General features: G+C 39.1%; 1 protein-coding gene across 2 annotated transcripts in view; it reads left to right on the top strand.

Annotated features, from left to right (window-relative positions):
- LOC130013510 (uncharacterized) overlaps positions 1–12,844 on the top strand; it is an 85,257-nt gene that overhangs the window by 35,930 nt on the left and 36,483 nt on the right. The window lies entirely within an intron of this gene.

Here is a 12,844-nt window from a genome sequence, read left to right as displayed (position 1 = left end):
TTGTAGTCTCGCAGCCGCTCTTTCACCCTTAGCTTCGATATAAGTCTACAAATATCTCTTCTAGGGTGATTGAGTGTTGTCTTTGTGTAGATCTTGTCATCCAGCCGGAATCTGTATGTGTCCAGTTCAACGAGATTTAATTCCCAGATTGAATTGACCTGTCTTTTGACCATACTGTAGATTTCCGTGGTGCTGTAGTCAATGGTGCGGAGTGGTGCTGTGTCTTTGAGACCTTCATTGGCGAGTCGATCTGCCTCCTCGTTTCCTCTTATGTTGACATGTGATGGAATCCACACGAGTTCTACTTTGCTTCCCTTCTCTATAACCCTCTGGTACAGCTGCCTGATTTCCAAAATGACTTCTGGTCTCGAGTCCGAGTTGTCATTTTGGATTGAAATCAGACTGCTCAGAGAGTCGCTTGGAATGACGAACTTACTAGTCTTTTGATGGGAAATCCATGATATAGCGTCACGAATGGCCACAAGCTCTGCAGTGTACACCGAACAGTTATTGGGCAGTTTCCTCCTTATTCCCTGTTTCCCGTTTGGCAGGTATATTCCAAACGAGCTGGTGCCCCTTTCAGGATTGCGTGAGCCATCTGTGTACACATTGTCCCAGTCATCAGACGGCCAGTTGTCTTCCAGGTGTTCTAGAGAGAAAGCACGTGCAGCAGTGGGGTTGTTTTTCTTGTCAATTTTCTGTAGTAGATCTAGATTAACCGGCGGGATAGGGAGCGTCCAAGGGGCGATCGCTGGGGGGTCGTGTTCATTTATCACGAGCTCCCCCAGTTGCAGTTCCTTGATTGTTTCCCTGATACCCTGGCCGAAGCTTTTCTTTCTAGGATGTCTTACACATCTTGTCTTTTGTAGACTGACAAAAGTAGGGGATCTTTCGCCCAGTTGCGAGATCTTGGCCCAATACCTTGTCGCTAGTTCTTTTCTTCTTAGGGATAGGGGCAACTCCCCGGCTTCCTGTAGTAATGCCTCTCTCCTAGTCCCAAGCCCTACATCGGTCGCAATACACAGAGCTTTGTATTGGATGGTGTTAAGCTTACTTAAGAGTTTTGGCGCACAGTTCATGAAGGCCAAAGAGCCGTAGTCTAATACAGAGCGTATTAGAGCACGATACACCATCATTAATGTAACTCTATTGGCACCCCATGTGCTGCCCGTTATTTTCCTCATTAAGTTTAGGATTTTGGTGCATCTATCTACAGTCTCGTTGATGTGCGGTTTCCAGGTCAGCCTTCGGTCAAAGATTACACCAAGGAACTTGGTTTGGTCTTTAAACTCGATGGTTTTCCCGTTCATACACAGAGTCATTCTGTTTATCCCTCTATCCCTGCTTACAAGCATGCCGACTGTTTTCTTCTCCGAGACTTTGAATCCCCAATCGTTAGCCCATGCCATGAATTTGTCTAAGGCCTTCTGCATGTTCTTTTGTAGTTCACAGAAGTTCCTCCCTTTCCTCCATATGGTACTGTCATCAGCAAATTTAGCTAACTCAGTTTTGGCGTCGAGGTAGGAAGATTTCTGTATGTCGTTGATCATGATATTGAAGAGAGTGGGACTGATAACCGACCCCTGAGGCGTGCCATTTTCTAATGTTTGCACGGCACTCAGGAATCTGCCTACATTCACCTGTATCCTTCTATCGCTCAGAAAGCTTTTGATCCACCGAAACATTATGCCCGTTATACCAATACGTCCTAACTTGAAGAGCAGCCCGTCTAGCCAGACTAAATCGAAAGCCTTAGTTAAATCTACGAACACGACACATAACAGGTTCCCAGAGAGGAGTGCCTGCGACATGACTTGCTGTAGTCTCACCAAGTGGTCCGTTGTTGAACGCCCTTTCCTGAACCCGCTTTGATTTTCGTCGATCAGTCGGTTGCTCTCCAGATAGAACTGTAGTCGTATGTTAACCATTGTTTCCAAGGTTTTGCACAGTGTGGATGTCAAGCTTACTGGTCGATAGGACTCTGCCTTTGTTCTCTCTTTACCTGGTTTTGGAAGAGGGGTGACGTTGGCTTTCCGCCATTCTTTGGGTACCTTTCCTGCCAGCCAGGATGTGTTGAAGAAGTTTAGTAGTATTCTTTTGGCACTTCTAGGCAGATGTTTGAGCATCGAGTACTTTACTTTGTCCTCACCAGCCGCACTATCCTTCTTGAGTGAAAGAGCCTTATTTAACTCCTCCTCAGAGAAGGGTAGATTGATTGGTTTAGCCCCTTCATAAGGTTCAATTTCTAATGAAGGGTGCTGTGAGTAAAAGATTTCCTTTCTCTTCAGGAACTCTGGTGATTGGTTTTTGTCCCTGCTTGCGTCAGCGAAAGCTTTTGCAAGTAGATCTGCCTTTTCATTGCCGTTGGTAACGTACTCATCTCCATTCTTTAGGTTTGGTATGTTGAATGATCTGCGCTTCCCGTTCATGGCGTTCAGCTTCTTCCAGACGGCACCTGTTTGCGTGTTTTGATTCAACGCATTACAAAATGTCATCCAGTGTTTGCTTTGTGCCTTCCGGATGGTGTCTCTTGCGGCGTATTTCAACTTCAGGTAGTTTTGGTGATTGACTTCATTGTAGTGGCGTTTCCGTAGGCGTAGTGCCTTCTTTCTTTCGTTAACCGCCTTCTGACATTCTGGTGACCACCAAGGTTTTCTAATCCTTGATTGCCCTCCAGAAGTCTTGGGAATGGAGTCGTCTGCGGTTCCTATAATAGCACTTGTGATGTTGGCTGCGTACACGTCGATGTTGGCATCGATGATGTCTTCTTCTTTCCACCCAAAGGCAGCCTACACGGAAGTTAGCTCAATCAGCCTCTTTTATTTTCCAATTGGGTTTCCCGTTATAGACTTCCCTGGTTGTTTCACATTGGATGCAGAGTGCTGTAGTGACGAACATGAGATATCCTTCTACGGAGTGCGAGGTTTTCCGTTTGATCGCCTTTTGTGGTTTCTTCGTCTTCTTCTCTTGATCTTTTTTTTACCGTGTTGATTGAATTAATCATGACACACAGGACATCGGCATTGACCATGTGTGTCTTTATTTTGCCCAGTAGGCTTGCCATCTTGGTAGTTTGGTCCTCATTGGACACGGCCACCCTGAGGAACTCAATCATGAAGTTCATGAAGCCACTTTCTGTTTTAAATTTAGGAATGAAGTGTTCTTCATGAATCTTCGTTTTCGGTTCCTCTTCTTTCTTCTTGGATGGATTTGTCTTCTGTTTGACCTGTACAGGTTTGGTAGATGTTTTCTTCTCTTTCTTCTTCTTGTCTTTACCTTTAGGGGTGGGGGTTGCATCGGACGTCGTGAGAGTCAGTGCTGGAGCTTGTTTTGGTTCCACCACCGGTTCTCTGACTACTTTTGCTTCTCTCTCCTTGTTCTTTACTTGCTGGGTTGCCTCCCTAAAGTAGCGCTGCTTTGGTCGCTTGTATTCTTGGGCATTGCGGGGAGTTGGCTGCGTGGCTGCCCTTGCAGTTTGAGCAGTTAATTTTGCTACCCACCCTACACTCAGCCACCACGTGTTCTCCTTTGCATTGGGCGCATACGGTTTTTCCCTTACAGTACTTTACCGTATGTCCTAGTTTCTGGCAGTTGGCGCACTGCCTCACCCTCTGAACATAGGGGTGGGTACGGCGGTTGAGGTACACGATTTTAAGGGCCTCAGGTGCGGTACCTTTCTTGAAGGATAGGGCGACGCTTCCCTGATCCTTCACCTGTGCCACATTAAACTGATATACCTCGGTAGCATGGTACCCCCTCTCTGTAAGATCTTCCAGAATTTCCTCCCCGGTATATTCGGCCGGTATCCCATGAACAACCACCTTATCAATAGACAAGGTGATCGGTTCGGACACCGTCACGGTCATACCGAGAAGTAGGTTCTGGGCCAGCGCTACTTTTTAGGGCAAGTCTAACATGTCCCGGGTATGTTGATAATACCCCACTTACTCTTCAATTCCTTCCCCACGGCCGTAAGTTTGGCTCCTTGGAAGGACTTACCTTCCAGTGACCTCACAAGTACGACGTGGGTCTGTTCTTCTCTCCTTTTTGTTGCAGGAAAGAACTTTGGTGCAGGGGTGCTTTTAAAAGCGTCAGCCATTGACATGGGTGAGCTAGCCTCTGTCGCCATCGTTGTTATGCTGCCGAAAAGTAAAATCGAAAACAAAAGGAGTGACTGAACAGTGTTGGTTAAAGATGTATTCTGTCGTTAATTAATGACGTAAGCTGATATAACTGTTGTTACCCCTTTACACAAAGAAGCGCTAGTCAATCAGTGTAATTAATACTAATTAGCTATGGGTTCCTATTGCTTGTATGGGTGTACTTAACAGTTATCAGGCTTATTAGCTATAGAAATAAATTAGCTTGTTATTGTTTTAAGAAGCTTGTGACGAGTTCAATCAGTTGATTGGCTTGTACACTGAGCTTCTTTGTTAGTAGATGATAGAAAGAAAAGTGAAATGATTAAATAGATACAGAATAAAGAAAAATAGAAATAATTAAATAAATAAATAAAGATAGGAAGGTGGTATATAGAGTTGAAAAAAGGGGCAAAAAGAAGAAGTAACAAAAAAATAGATTAGATTAGGAGTGGAGAAATATGAAATAGAAGGAAAATTTAAGAAAATTAGCTTAAATCGAATATATAAAAATAAGGTAAAAATAATATCCTAACAATATCCTAATAATAAAGCACTGAGGAAGGAAGTAAGGAAAAGAAAATAAAGTAAAATAAAATAAAATAAATTAAGAATGCAAAATATAAAGAAAATAAACCTTATACCTTGTGAAGGTATAGAAATAAAAACAAAGACAAACTTAAATCTATTTTTGGACTAGATGATCTTTGTAGTATCTAGTGGTCTTTCTGGGTTTGAGAAGTCTTTTTGGAGTCTTAGCTAGGCTACTTTATCTGAGATAAATTTAGTCGATAGTTTTGGAGCTCTGGTGCATTAGGTGTTACGAGTACTAATTAACCTCTGTTGAAAAAAAAATTGAACTATTCCACATTCCTAAAAACACAAGTTTTACTGTAACACATTAATCACAATTACTCGTTACAAATTGGTATTACATGTAGCAGGTGAGGTGGGGTCCGGCCAAATCCTAACAACTCTGTGAAATCGCTACGAATAACTTCTTAGTTAGTCATATTGTAAGTGTAACTGTGTTTTCCTTTTTTTGACATTCTGCTAATTGAGAAACCATTTGAGTAATAAATACAGCTATTGAATGGACTGAAGCTACATGTATAATCAAAAATACATCGACATCTCTTCTGAAAATTTGTAATTATTACTACTGACAATTAACAATAAAAGTCATATTGTCCACACGACTACAACAAGGTAACAGTTTGTTGTTAAAGGGGCGTCTATGTTCTGTCAATCGGTTTCATTTGATGTCACTTGTCAATTCTCATTATGGAACCTTGATTGACAGTATGCATCCACCAGAGTCTTTGGTGCCAAAATTAAAAAGTCAGTAAGGTATTATCGGACTGATACGTGTCCATTTACATGTATTCAACAAAGTTCCATAAACTTGTTGACAGTGAATTCTGGCGTTATGTAACTACATATCAGGAGACAAAGGCTTTTAATTCATTTGTGATTTAAACCAGAAAAGATGTATTAATTGAGGTGTGTTTTACCGATATTAAACATGCATTATGCAAGAGATAAATAAGCATATTTTAAGTCTTTATTTAGGCTTCAGATGTCATAGAAATTATAAATTAGATCTTTATTTACACAACAAGCCCAAAATCAACTCTGTAGACCCACGAATGGCTTGGATTTGGCTTGGATTTAAACAGGATTTCATTGATTGATTAAATTTGTAAATGGCGTCGTAAGCAGAGATTAACCGTTATGTTGACGTAATACTCCCGGAAATTGTCCATAAAAGGCAGTGTTGATCTATGCTAAATGATAGAGTGTATGAAGCGATATACGGCCTTGATATTATGTTTACTGTCTGTTCCAGGTGATACTCCGACTAAATTTGCTTGTCATTTCTTCATTTTTTAATTAAAATGGCTAAAACTTTGTGACATACCAGGAATTTTCATCCCTTTGATTTCTTCCCTTAGAATAAATGACTAGATGTCCCACAAAATCCAGTATTCTCTTGAAAATTTCACATATTTAGACATGTCACTTTCTCAAAACATAAACATTAAGACTACGCGTGCGTTAAATGGAACACTTGCATTTCACATTAGGGTAGACAGGTACTTTACAAATTTGGTGCATTTGGTTAGAAATGTTTAGTGAAGGAGAATTCGCCTGTTTGTTTTGCGACAATAATACTTATTAGGTTTTGTGTAGCACTATCGTCGTTGCGACATTGTTTATAAATTTATAGGCAAGGAATAGAGGAATAAGATGGCATTATATTTCATTAATTAATATCTTTGGCAAGTTAGTAATTTCAAACATATTCACATATGTAGTGTGTACTAAATCAACTTATGGTCATTGGGTTTAAAGTAACCAATCATTTTGTTAATTACAAAAGTTCAGGGCCATGGTCACACTTGATTGTGCGTGATATTCATATGCCTATAAAAGAAACTGTGGAACTCTGTAAGACAGACTTCCATTAGATTCCAGAGAGGTTCCATCTGAGTTCCTAGCTAGTATTGTTATCTATTATGCTTGTATCCATATGTATTCGGCTATGCTATGTAAAATGTAGAAGCGAACTGTTGCATTGTTATTCCTGGTAAGACAAACGTCTTAAGAAAATTGTAAGAAGTAAATACACAACGGAAGCAGAAGTAAAGACAGCTAAAGACAAATTCTAGATGATCACAAGGCAACAGAAATATGTAGTAAGAAAAGATTCATGGGTCGTATGTAGGATGTGGCGACCGGTTTTCCCACCCTGCTCTCCATGTCAGACAAAAAACCTATGGTGCTACATTTGTTCGGATTGATATGTTTTTTTTTCTGTTTGACCTTGCATATTTCGCAAAAAAATGCTCATTGGATAATTTAGAGTGGATAAAAGCTATTTTGAAAAGACGGCACATGTCAGAACCAATGAAACTTTCCGAAATAGGTAATTTGGTGTAAAATATTTGACCTTATTTAAATTTGAATAAATATCGGGTAAAAATGATTCAGAGTTTTGTTTGCTGAGAATTTATAGCTCTATTTGAGAGCAAATTCTGGGAATGTGGCATTTTTAGAAAACGTTCTAGTTTTCAAAATTTTTGCATGAAACTTTGTGATAACATATATGTACTCTGATCAGCTGAAAATACACATCAAACATGAATTTACTTAAGTTATCTTCCGTCCTAGATCTAGCTTTTAACGTAAAAACTGGATAATAATTATCCGACTGACCCAGATTTAACGGTATTCTTAGAAAATGTGCACTGTTTAACCATTCAGAACACTTTTGGGTGTTAAAATTTAGCTGCCGTTGTAAATAAGCAAAGCAAGACGGAAGGCAATTTTCGTTTTCCTGAAATTTTGATCTTAAGGCTGAAACATAACTATTTTCAAGGGAATATATAAGTCATATATCAGAGCAAACGGAAATCCATAATTCATTTTAAATTTTTGACATGTCTGGAATATAGGAAATTATGTGGGAATCAATTTTCAACTTTTTATGCCCATAAAGAATAAATGGTTGTTTGATTTCCATATAAATCTGCACCATTGTGTGAATATTCCTTAGATGTAACCAATTGGTCTCTATAAATGATGTCATTGTGGCAAAAATTGTATCTTTGCAAACATATATACATCAAAAGATAGTTTCTAACTTGAGTCGTTACCAAGAAATAGGCAATGGTTCAAGTGTAACCTTTTACGTTGTTTTTCCCACAACCCATTTATTGATAGCTTAATAGACATGCTACCATTTGATAACTTATACAAACCGCAATTAAATCCAAAATTTCCAGTATTACCGGGATTTTGAAAATAAGAAACTATATTTTTTATCCTTTTAAACAAATATTCGTTCTAAAGATTGTTATTCGCTACCCTTTACTAATACTATTTACTAACTTCCTTTAACTAATAGTATGCGATATACGACCATGTTTATATCATAAAATAATTTTTAACTTTGTCCTTTGCCGAGAAATAGATGAATTTTATGCAAATATACGACCAGGCAGATATCACAAAATAATCTCTAACTTTATCCATTGTTGATAGATGGCTGATTTATCAGTCGCCACTTTGTTAGGTTGTCACACTTCAATATGTGTTGATAAATGGCTATTTCGAGTTCATTTTTAACATTTATAGGAATCTGTTTAACCGTATCATTAGTGCGGTAAGTGACGTCTGCTAAACGATGCAGGCGTGGTGAAACTCGTCATCACATTTCTGGTTTTCGATTTGTTTCAGAGCTGTTTCTAAATTCAAAATAAATATATTATGTATGTTTACAACAGCACTATTTTTTGGTTAACAGTGTTTTAATATTCTTCACTGTTCATTACATCATTGATAATCAAGTATTGCTACCAAAATGTTCCTCATAGAACACTTATTTTCAGCAGCAGATGGAGTGATGACCTTTGGGATAAAGTAAAAACATTTTTGCAAGATATCTTATAATTTTTTGGATTTACCATAGTTTCTCATTCTCGTAAATTCCTTTTAAAATAGATCTTAAGATTTAGGCACAAAAGATTTGTTTCTGGTGTTATAGTGGGGTGTTCTCATCCAGCTCAAAATATTGATTAAGGGGATTAAGAGTTTAGGGCTAGGGGATTATGGTCTGTAGCTGAAATGTGTTCACCTAATTAGATATGGATTAACCGTTTAATAAGTGTCATGTGAACTGTGTTTAATAAATGTCATGTGAACTGTGTTTAATGAGTGATTTTTTACAACAAACCACGTAGAGGGCTGGCACAGCAAATTAAATAAGCTTGTTGGCCATCCCCATCCGAATATCTATAAACTTGTTACTGTGCTGAAAAGAGAGCAGACGCTGACTGAAATAAGAATTGTACAGCTCAGTGCTAACGGCATTTCCAGACCAAAGAAGAAAGCCTACCGTGAACTAGAAGAGAGACTTCAAGCATTGAAAGATCAGTTCCGAAATGGTCAAAGAGACATCATGCTTTATGTAGATGCGGTATCTCATCTTGTCCATTTAGAGTAAAAAGTATGAAATGTTTACTTGCCCATATGAAATATATATTTTTAATGTTGATGCTCATTTCATAGTGCTATTTAGTTATTTATTTTTTATATTAAGTTTTTCCATTTACATTAAAAGTGTTAAAATAAACAGGTTTTACTATAATAAATGTTGAATAAAACATTATCAAGTGATTTTGTTTTACTATTAGGTTTAACCTAATGAAATAAACAGTGCCCAATGTGAAACAGACTACAGCTAATCCTTCTTTAGAAATTCCAATTAACACCTCAGTCACGCTAACATGATTATTTAAGTTTTGAGCTGGGTGAGAATGAACCGTTATATACTATTCAAAAAAAGTAGGGGATATTTGATTTTGGGGGCATAATACTAAAATATGCAAATGACTACGAAAAAAGTCACTATAGAACCTAACAGAAGAAACATTTCCAGTTACATGTGACGCCCAAACGCACCAATAGCTACCGCATGGAATGCAGGTGATGCTTGGGATCATCATGGGGGTCCAACCCAAGATTTGCACGACTCTGACTTTGAATGTTACAGTCATTGTGGCATTGAATTCCAGGGTGGAAACATCAGTTTAATTGTTTTAGTGACCAGAAAACAAATTTTGATATGCGTCGGCTTACCCAAAATGAAAGGTTACGTGCCCTTGGCATGCTACAGATCGGCACAACACAGGCGGTTGTGGCGCGGACGATGAATGTTTCTCAGTCTGTCATAAGCAGGCTATGGTCCAGATACCGTGATACACAATCTGTACAGGACAGACCACGCTCAGGTCGACAACTCAAGCCCAGGATCGATTTATCCGTACCTTGGCCTTGAGAAATCGTGTCATCACAGCAAATCAGATCAGCGCTCGTCTTCAAACAGACACTGGTGTGAGAGTGAGTGGCCAGACGATTCGGAATCGACTGCATAGGGGTCACCTTCGCGCCCGACGTCCTCGCGTGATCCCTTGTTTGAGAGATCATCACATTCAGGCAAGACGTCGTTGGTGTAGGGATCGTCAACACTGGGATAATCGACGCTGGAGCAATGTGATGTTTTCAGATGAGTCAAGGTTCACTGTTGATTTTTTTGACAGACGTAGGAGGGTGTGGCGTCGTCGAAACGAGCGCTTCCAAGACGTTAACGTCATCAGACATGATCGATTTGGGGGTGGTTCTGTTATGGTGTGGGGAGGCATCACTGTTGCTGGAAGAAAGGCTTTACATGTTGTTGCAGGGCGTGTTACAGGCCAGTACTACCGGGACAACATCTTGGCAGTCCATGTTGTGCCGTTCGCACGACGTCATGGCCGCCGTTTCATCTTCCAGGATGACAACGCAAGATGTCACAGGGCCAGGATCGTTACAGGTTACCTCCAACAACAGAACATCACCACATTACCTTGGCCAGCACTGAGTCCCGACCTCTCCCCCATCGAGCATGTCTGGGACATGCTTGGACAGAGGTTACGTCAACGTCAACAACGTCCTGCCAATGTCCAAGAACTTGCTGCTGCGTTGCAACAGGAATGGGACAATCTGGACCAAAATGAACTTAGACGTCTCATTAGGAGTATGCCACGTCGGATCAATGCTTGTTTGGCAAACAGAGGAGGATTTACCCGTTACTGACTTGGTTGTGATGCTGTGGTAACTTTGCTGTTTGACCCCGGGTATCATTTTACCCTTATAATGGTCAGTCTGTGCCTTACTTAGTCTAACGATCATTTGGAATAAATCGATGAATGTGAACTTCATTTCATTTTGTCATTTGTTTCTTCGTCAGTTTCATTAGGTGACTTTAATAACACTTAAAAATCAAATATCCCCTACTTTTTTTGAATAGTATAGTAGAAAAGAAAAAAACAGCTAACGAATCTTAGGAAAATATAATCCCTTGAATAATGGAATATTGTTATGTACAATTTCAAGATAGTAAATACGCGATAATCAATCGCCATAACCCATGGATATTGTGGACCGAGATTTTTTGGGGTATGTCCTGCAGCCGCCTTCGAAAATTTCGATAACGGGTTACAATTTGTATGTAGCTTATATCGATATCATAAAGTTACAACCCTCGACTAGGGCAATTAAATTGTCAAGTTAGTGGGACAAACAACCGTGGTATGGGATCCAGTAAATATCTCTTTCAAAAGAGTTATATTCTACGGGACCGAAACAACCAACTATATATCCAATTAGAGCGAAACGACTTAAAGTCAACTCAGCACCCCTTGTCTACTTAGGTTCTTCCAGATAACTAGGCCAAACATGGCTGTTTTTAGTACCAAGATGTCAACAAACCATGATATTTCAAAGGAGAAAAGCTGTATAGCTTGGTCTGAACTTAATTCTCACAAGACAGAAAGCAATGGGGTGACTATTCCAGGTATTTCACAAAGTTTTAGCCATTTTAATTAAAAATTGAAGAAATGGCAAGCAATTTTTGAGTCGTAGTAACACCTGGAACAGACAGTAATTGTGGTTAAAATGAGAGTTTGGATGTCGGTATTATACGCTCTTTTGTCACTTGCGTTTACAGAAAAATTATGGACATTGATAAACATCGCAGTTAACCCAGTTGAATTGCAGCCCCATTGGATCACTGTTTCCTATTTGTCTGCTTCGGGAGTCACGTAGGCCTACCAGTTATAGTACAAGAGTACACGCAGGTTAACAAAAAGTCGGCTATAATTATATACAATGCTGCTTCATTGATTTGGTCCATTCCTTTCAAACTTTCGCTTCTTATCTATATATTAAAAGTCTTATTTTTAATTTGTAGAAAAAATAAATGTGATATGAATTGAATTGCAACCCGGTCTCAAACTGAATAGGCTAACGGTACTACAGCCATTGAAAACGTTACTTGATAATCGAGATTATATAGGTGGAGTTAACGCCTGTCAAACGATCGGCCATTCTCGGAGACGGTGAAGATAGAGGTGACTCCTATTTCTAGTCAAACATTACAATGGTGATAACTTTGTTCAGAATAAAGTAATTTGACTGAAATTTTCAATATGTTCTCCTTTCATCATCTATTTTTTAACTGTTATAGCAAAAATGGCCAACTCTCTATTAAAATCTCCCATAATTTATCTTTAAATGCCATGTGTGACTTGCTTGTCAATATGTGAATTACTATTTAGATGGATTACACTACGCCCCCGGTAAGACTAGCATATATTGGTGTGCATTTTATAATTTTTCCGTAATTTGATTGAATTTGTAATATTCCATCGATGCAAGTCTTACAAATGTCTAACATATTAATGAAGTAATAATGTGTCGGTATGGGCATATTTCTGTTTAAAAGAAGACAAAATGACAATGCCCCGGTTTAAATAACAGAATTATCCCGTGAAATAACGGTATATACGGTCCATGATATAACAGATCAAAGAAACATGTACGCCAATCTTCACACGTAGGCACACGTACTTGACCAAAAATAAACAATCAGAGGCATGGTTTAATTAAAACACCGAGTCACACCGTGTTTTCAACATCAAGGCAGTGCTATCGCGTCACTCGATATTCGTTCTGTGTTCACTCGGTAAATCACGGAATTCCACAATAAAAAACATGGTAATATCGTGTTTCGTCAAACCTTCGTGACGTCCGAACCAGTGATGGGATTTTGCTCATATATTCCGGACATGTCCGACGCTATTTTCCAAACGTCCTAAATT

This window comes from Patella vulgata, chromosome 7 (genome assembly GCF_932274485.2).
Source record: "Patella vulgata chromosome 7, xgPatVulg1.2, whole genome shotgun sequence".
NCBI lineage: Eukaryota > Metazoa > Mollusca > Gastropoda > Patellidae > Patella > Patella vulgata.
This window is presented reverse-complemented; position numbering and strand designations above follow the sequence as displayed.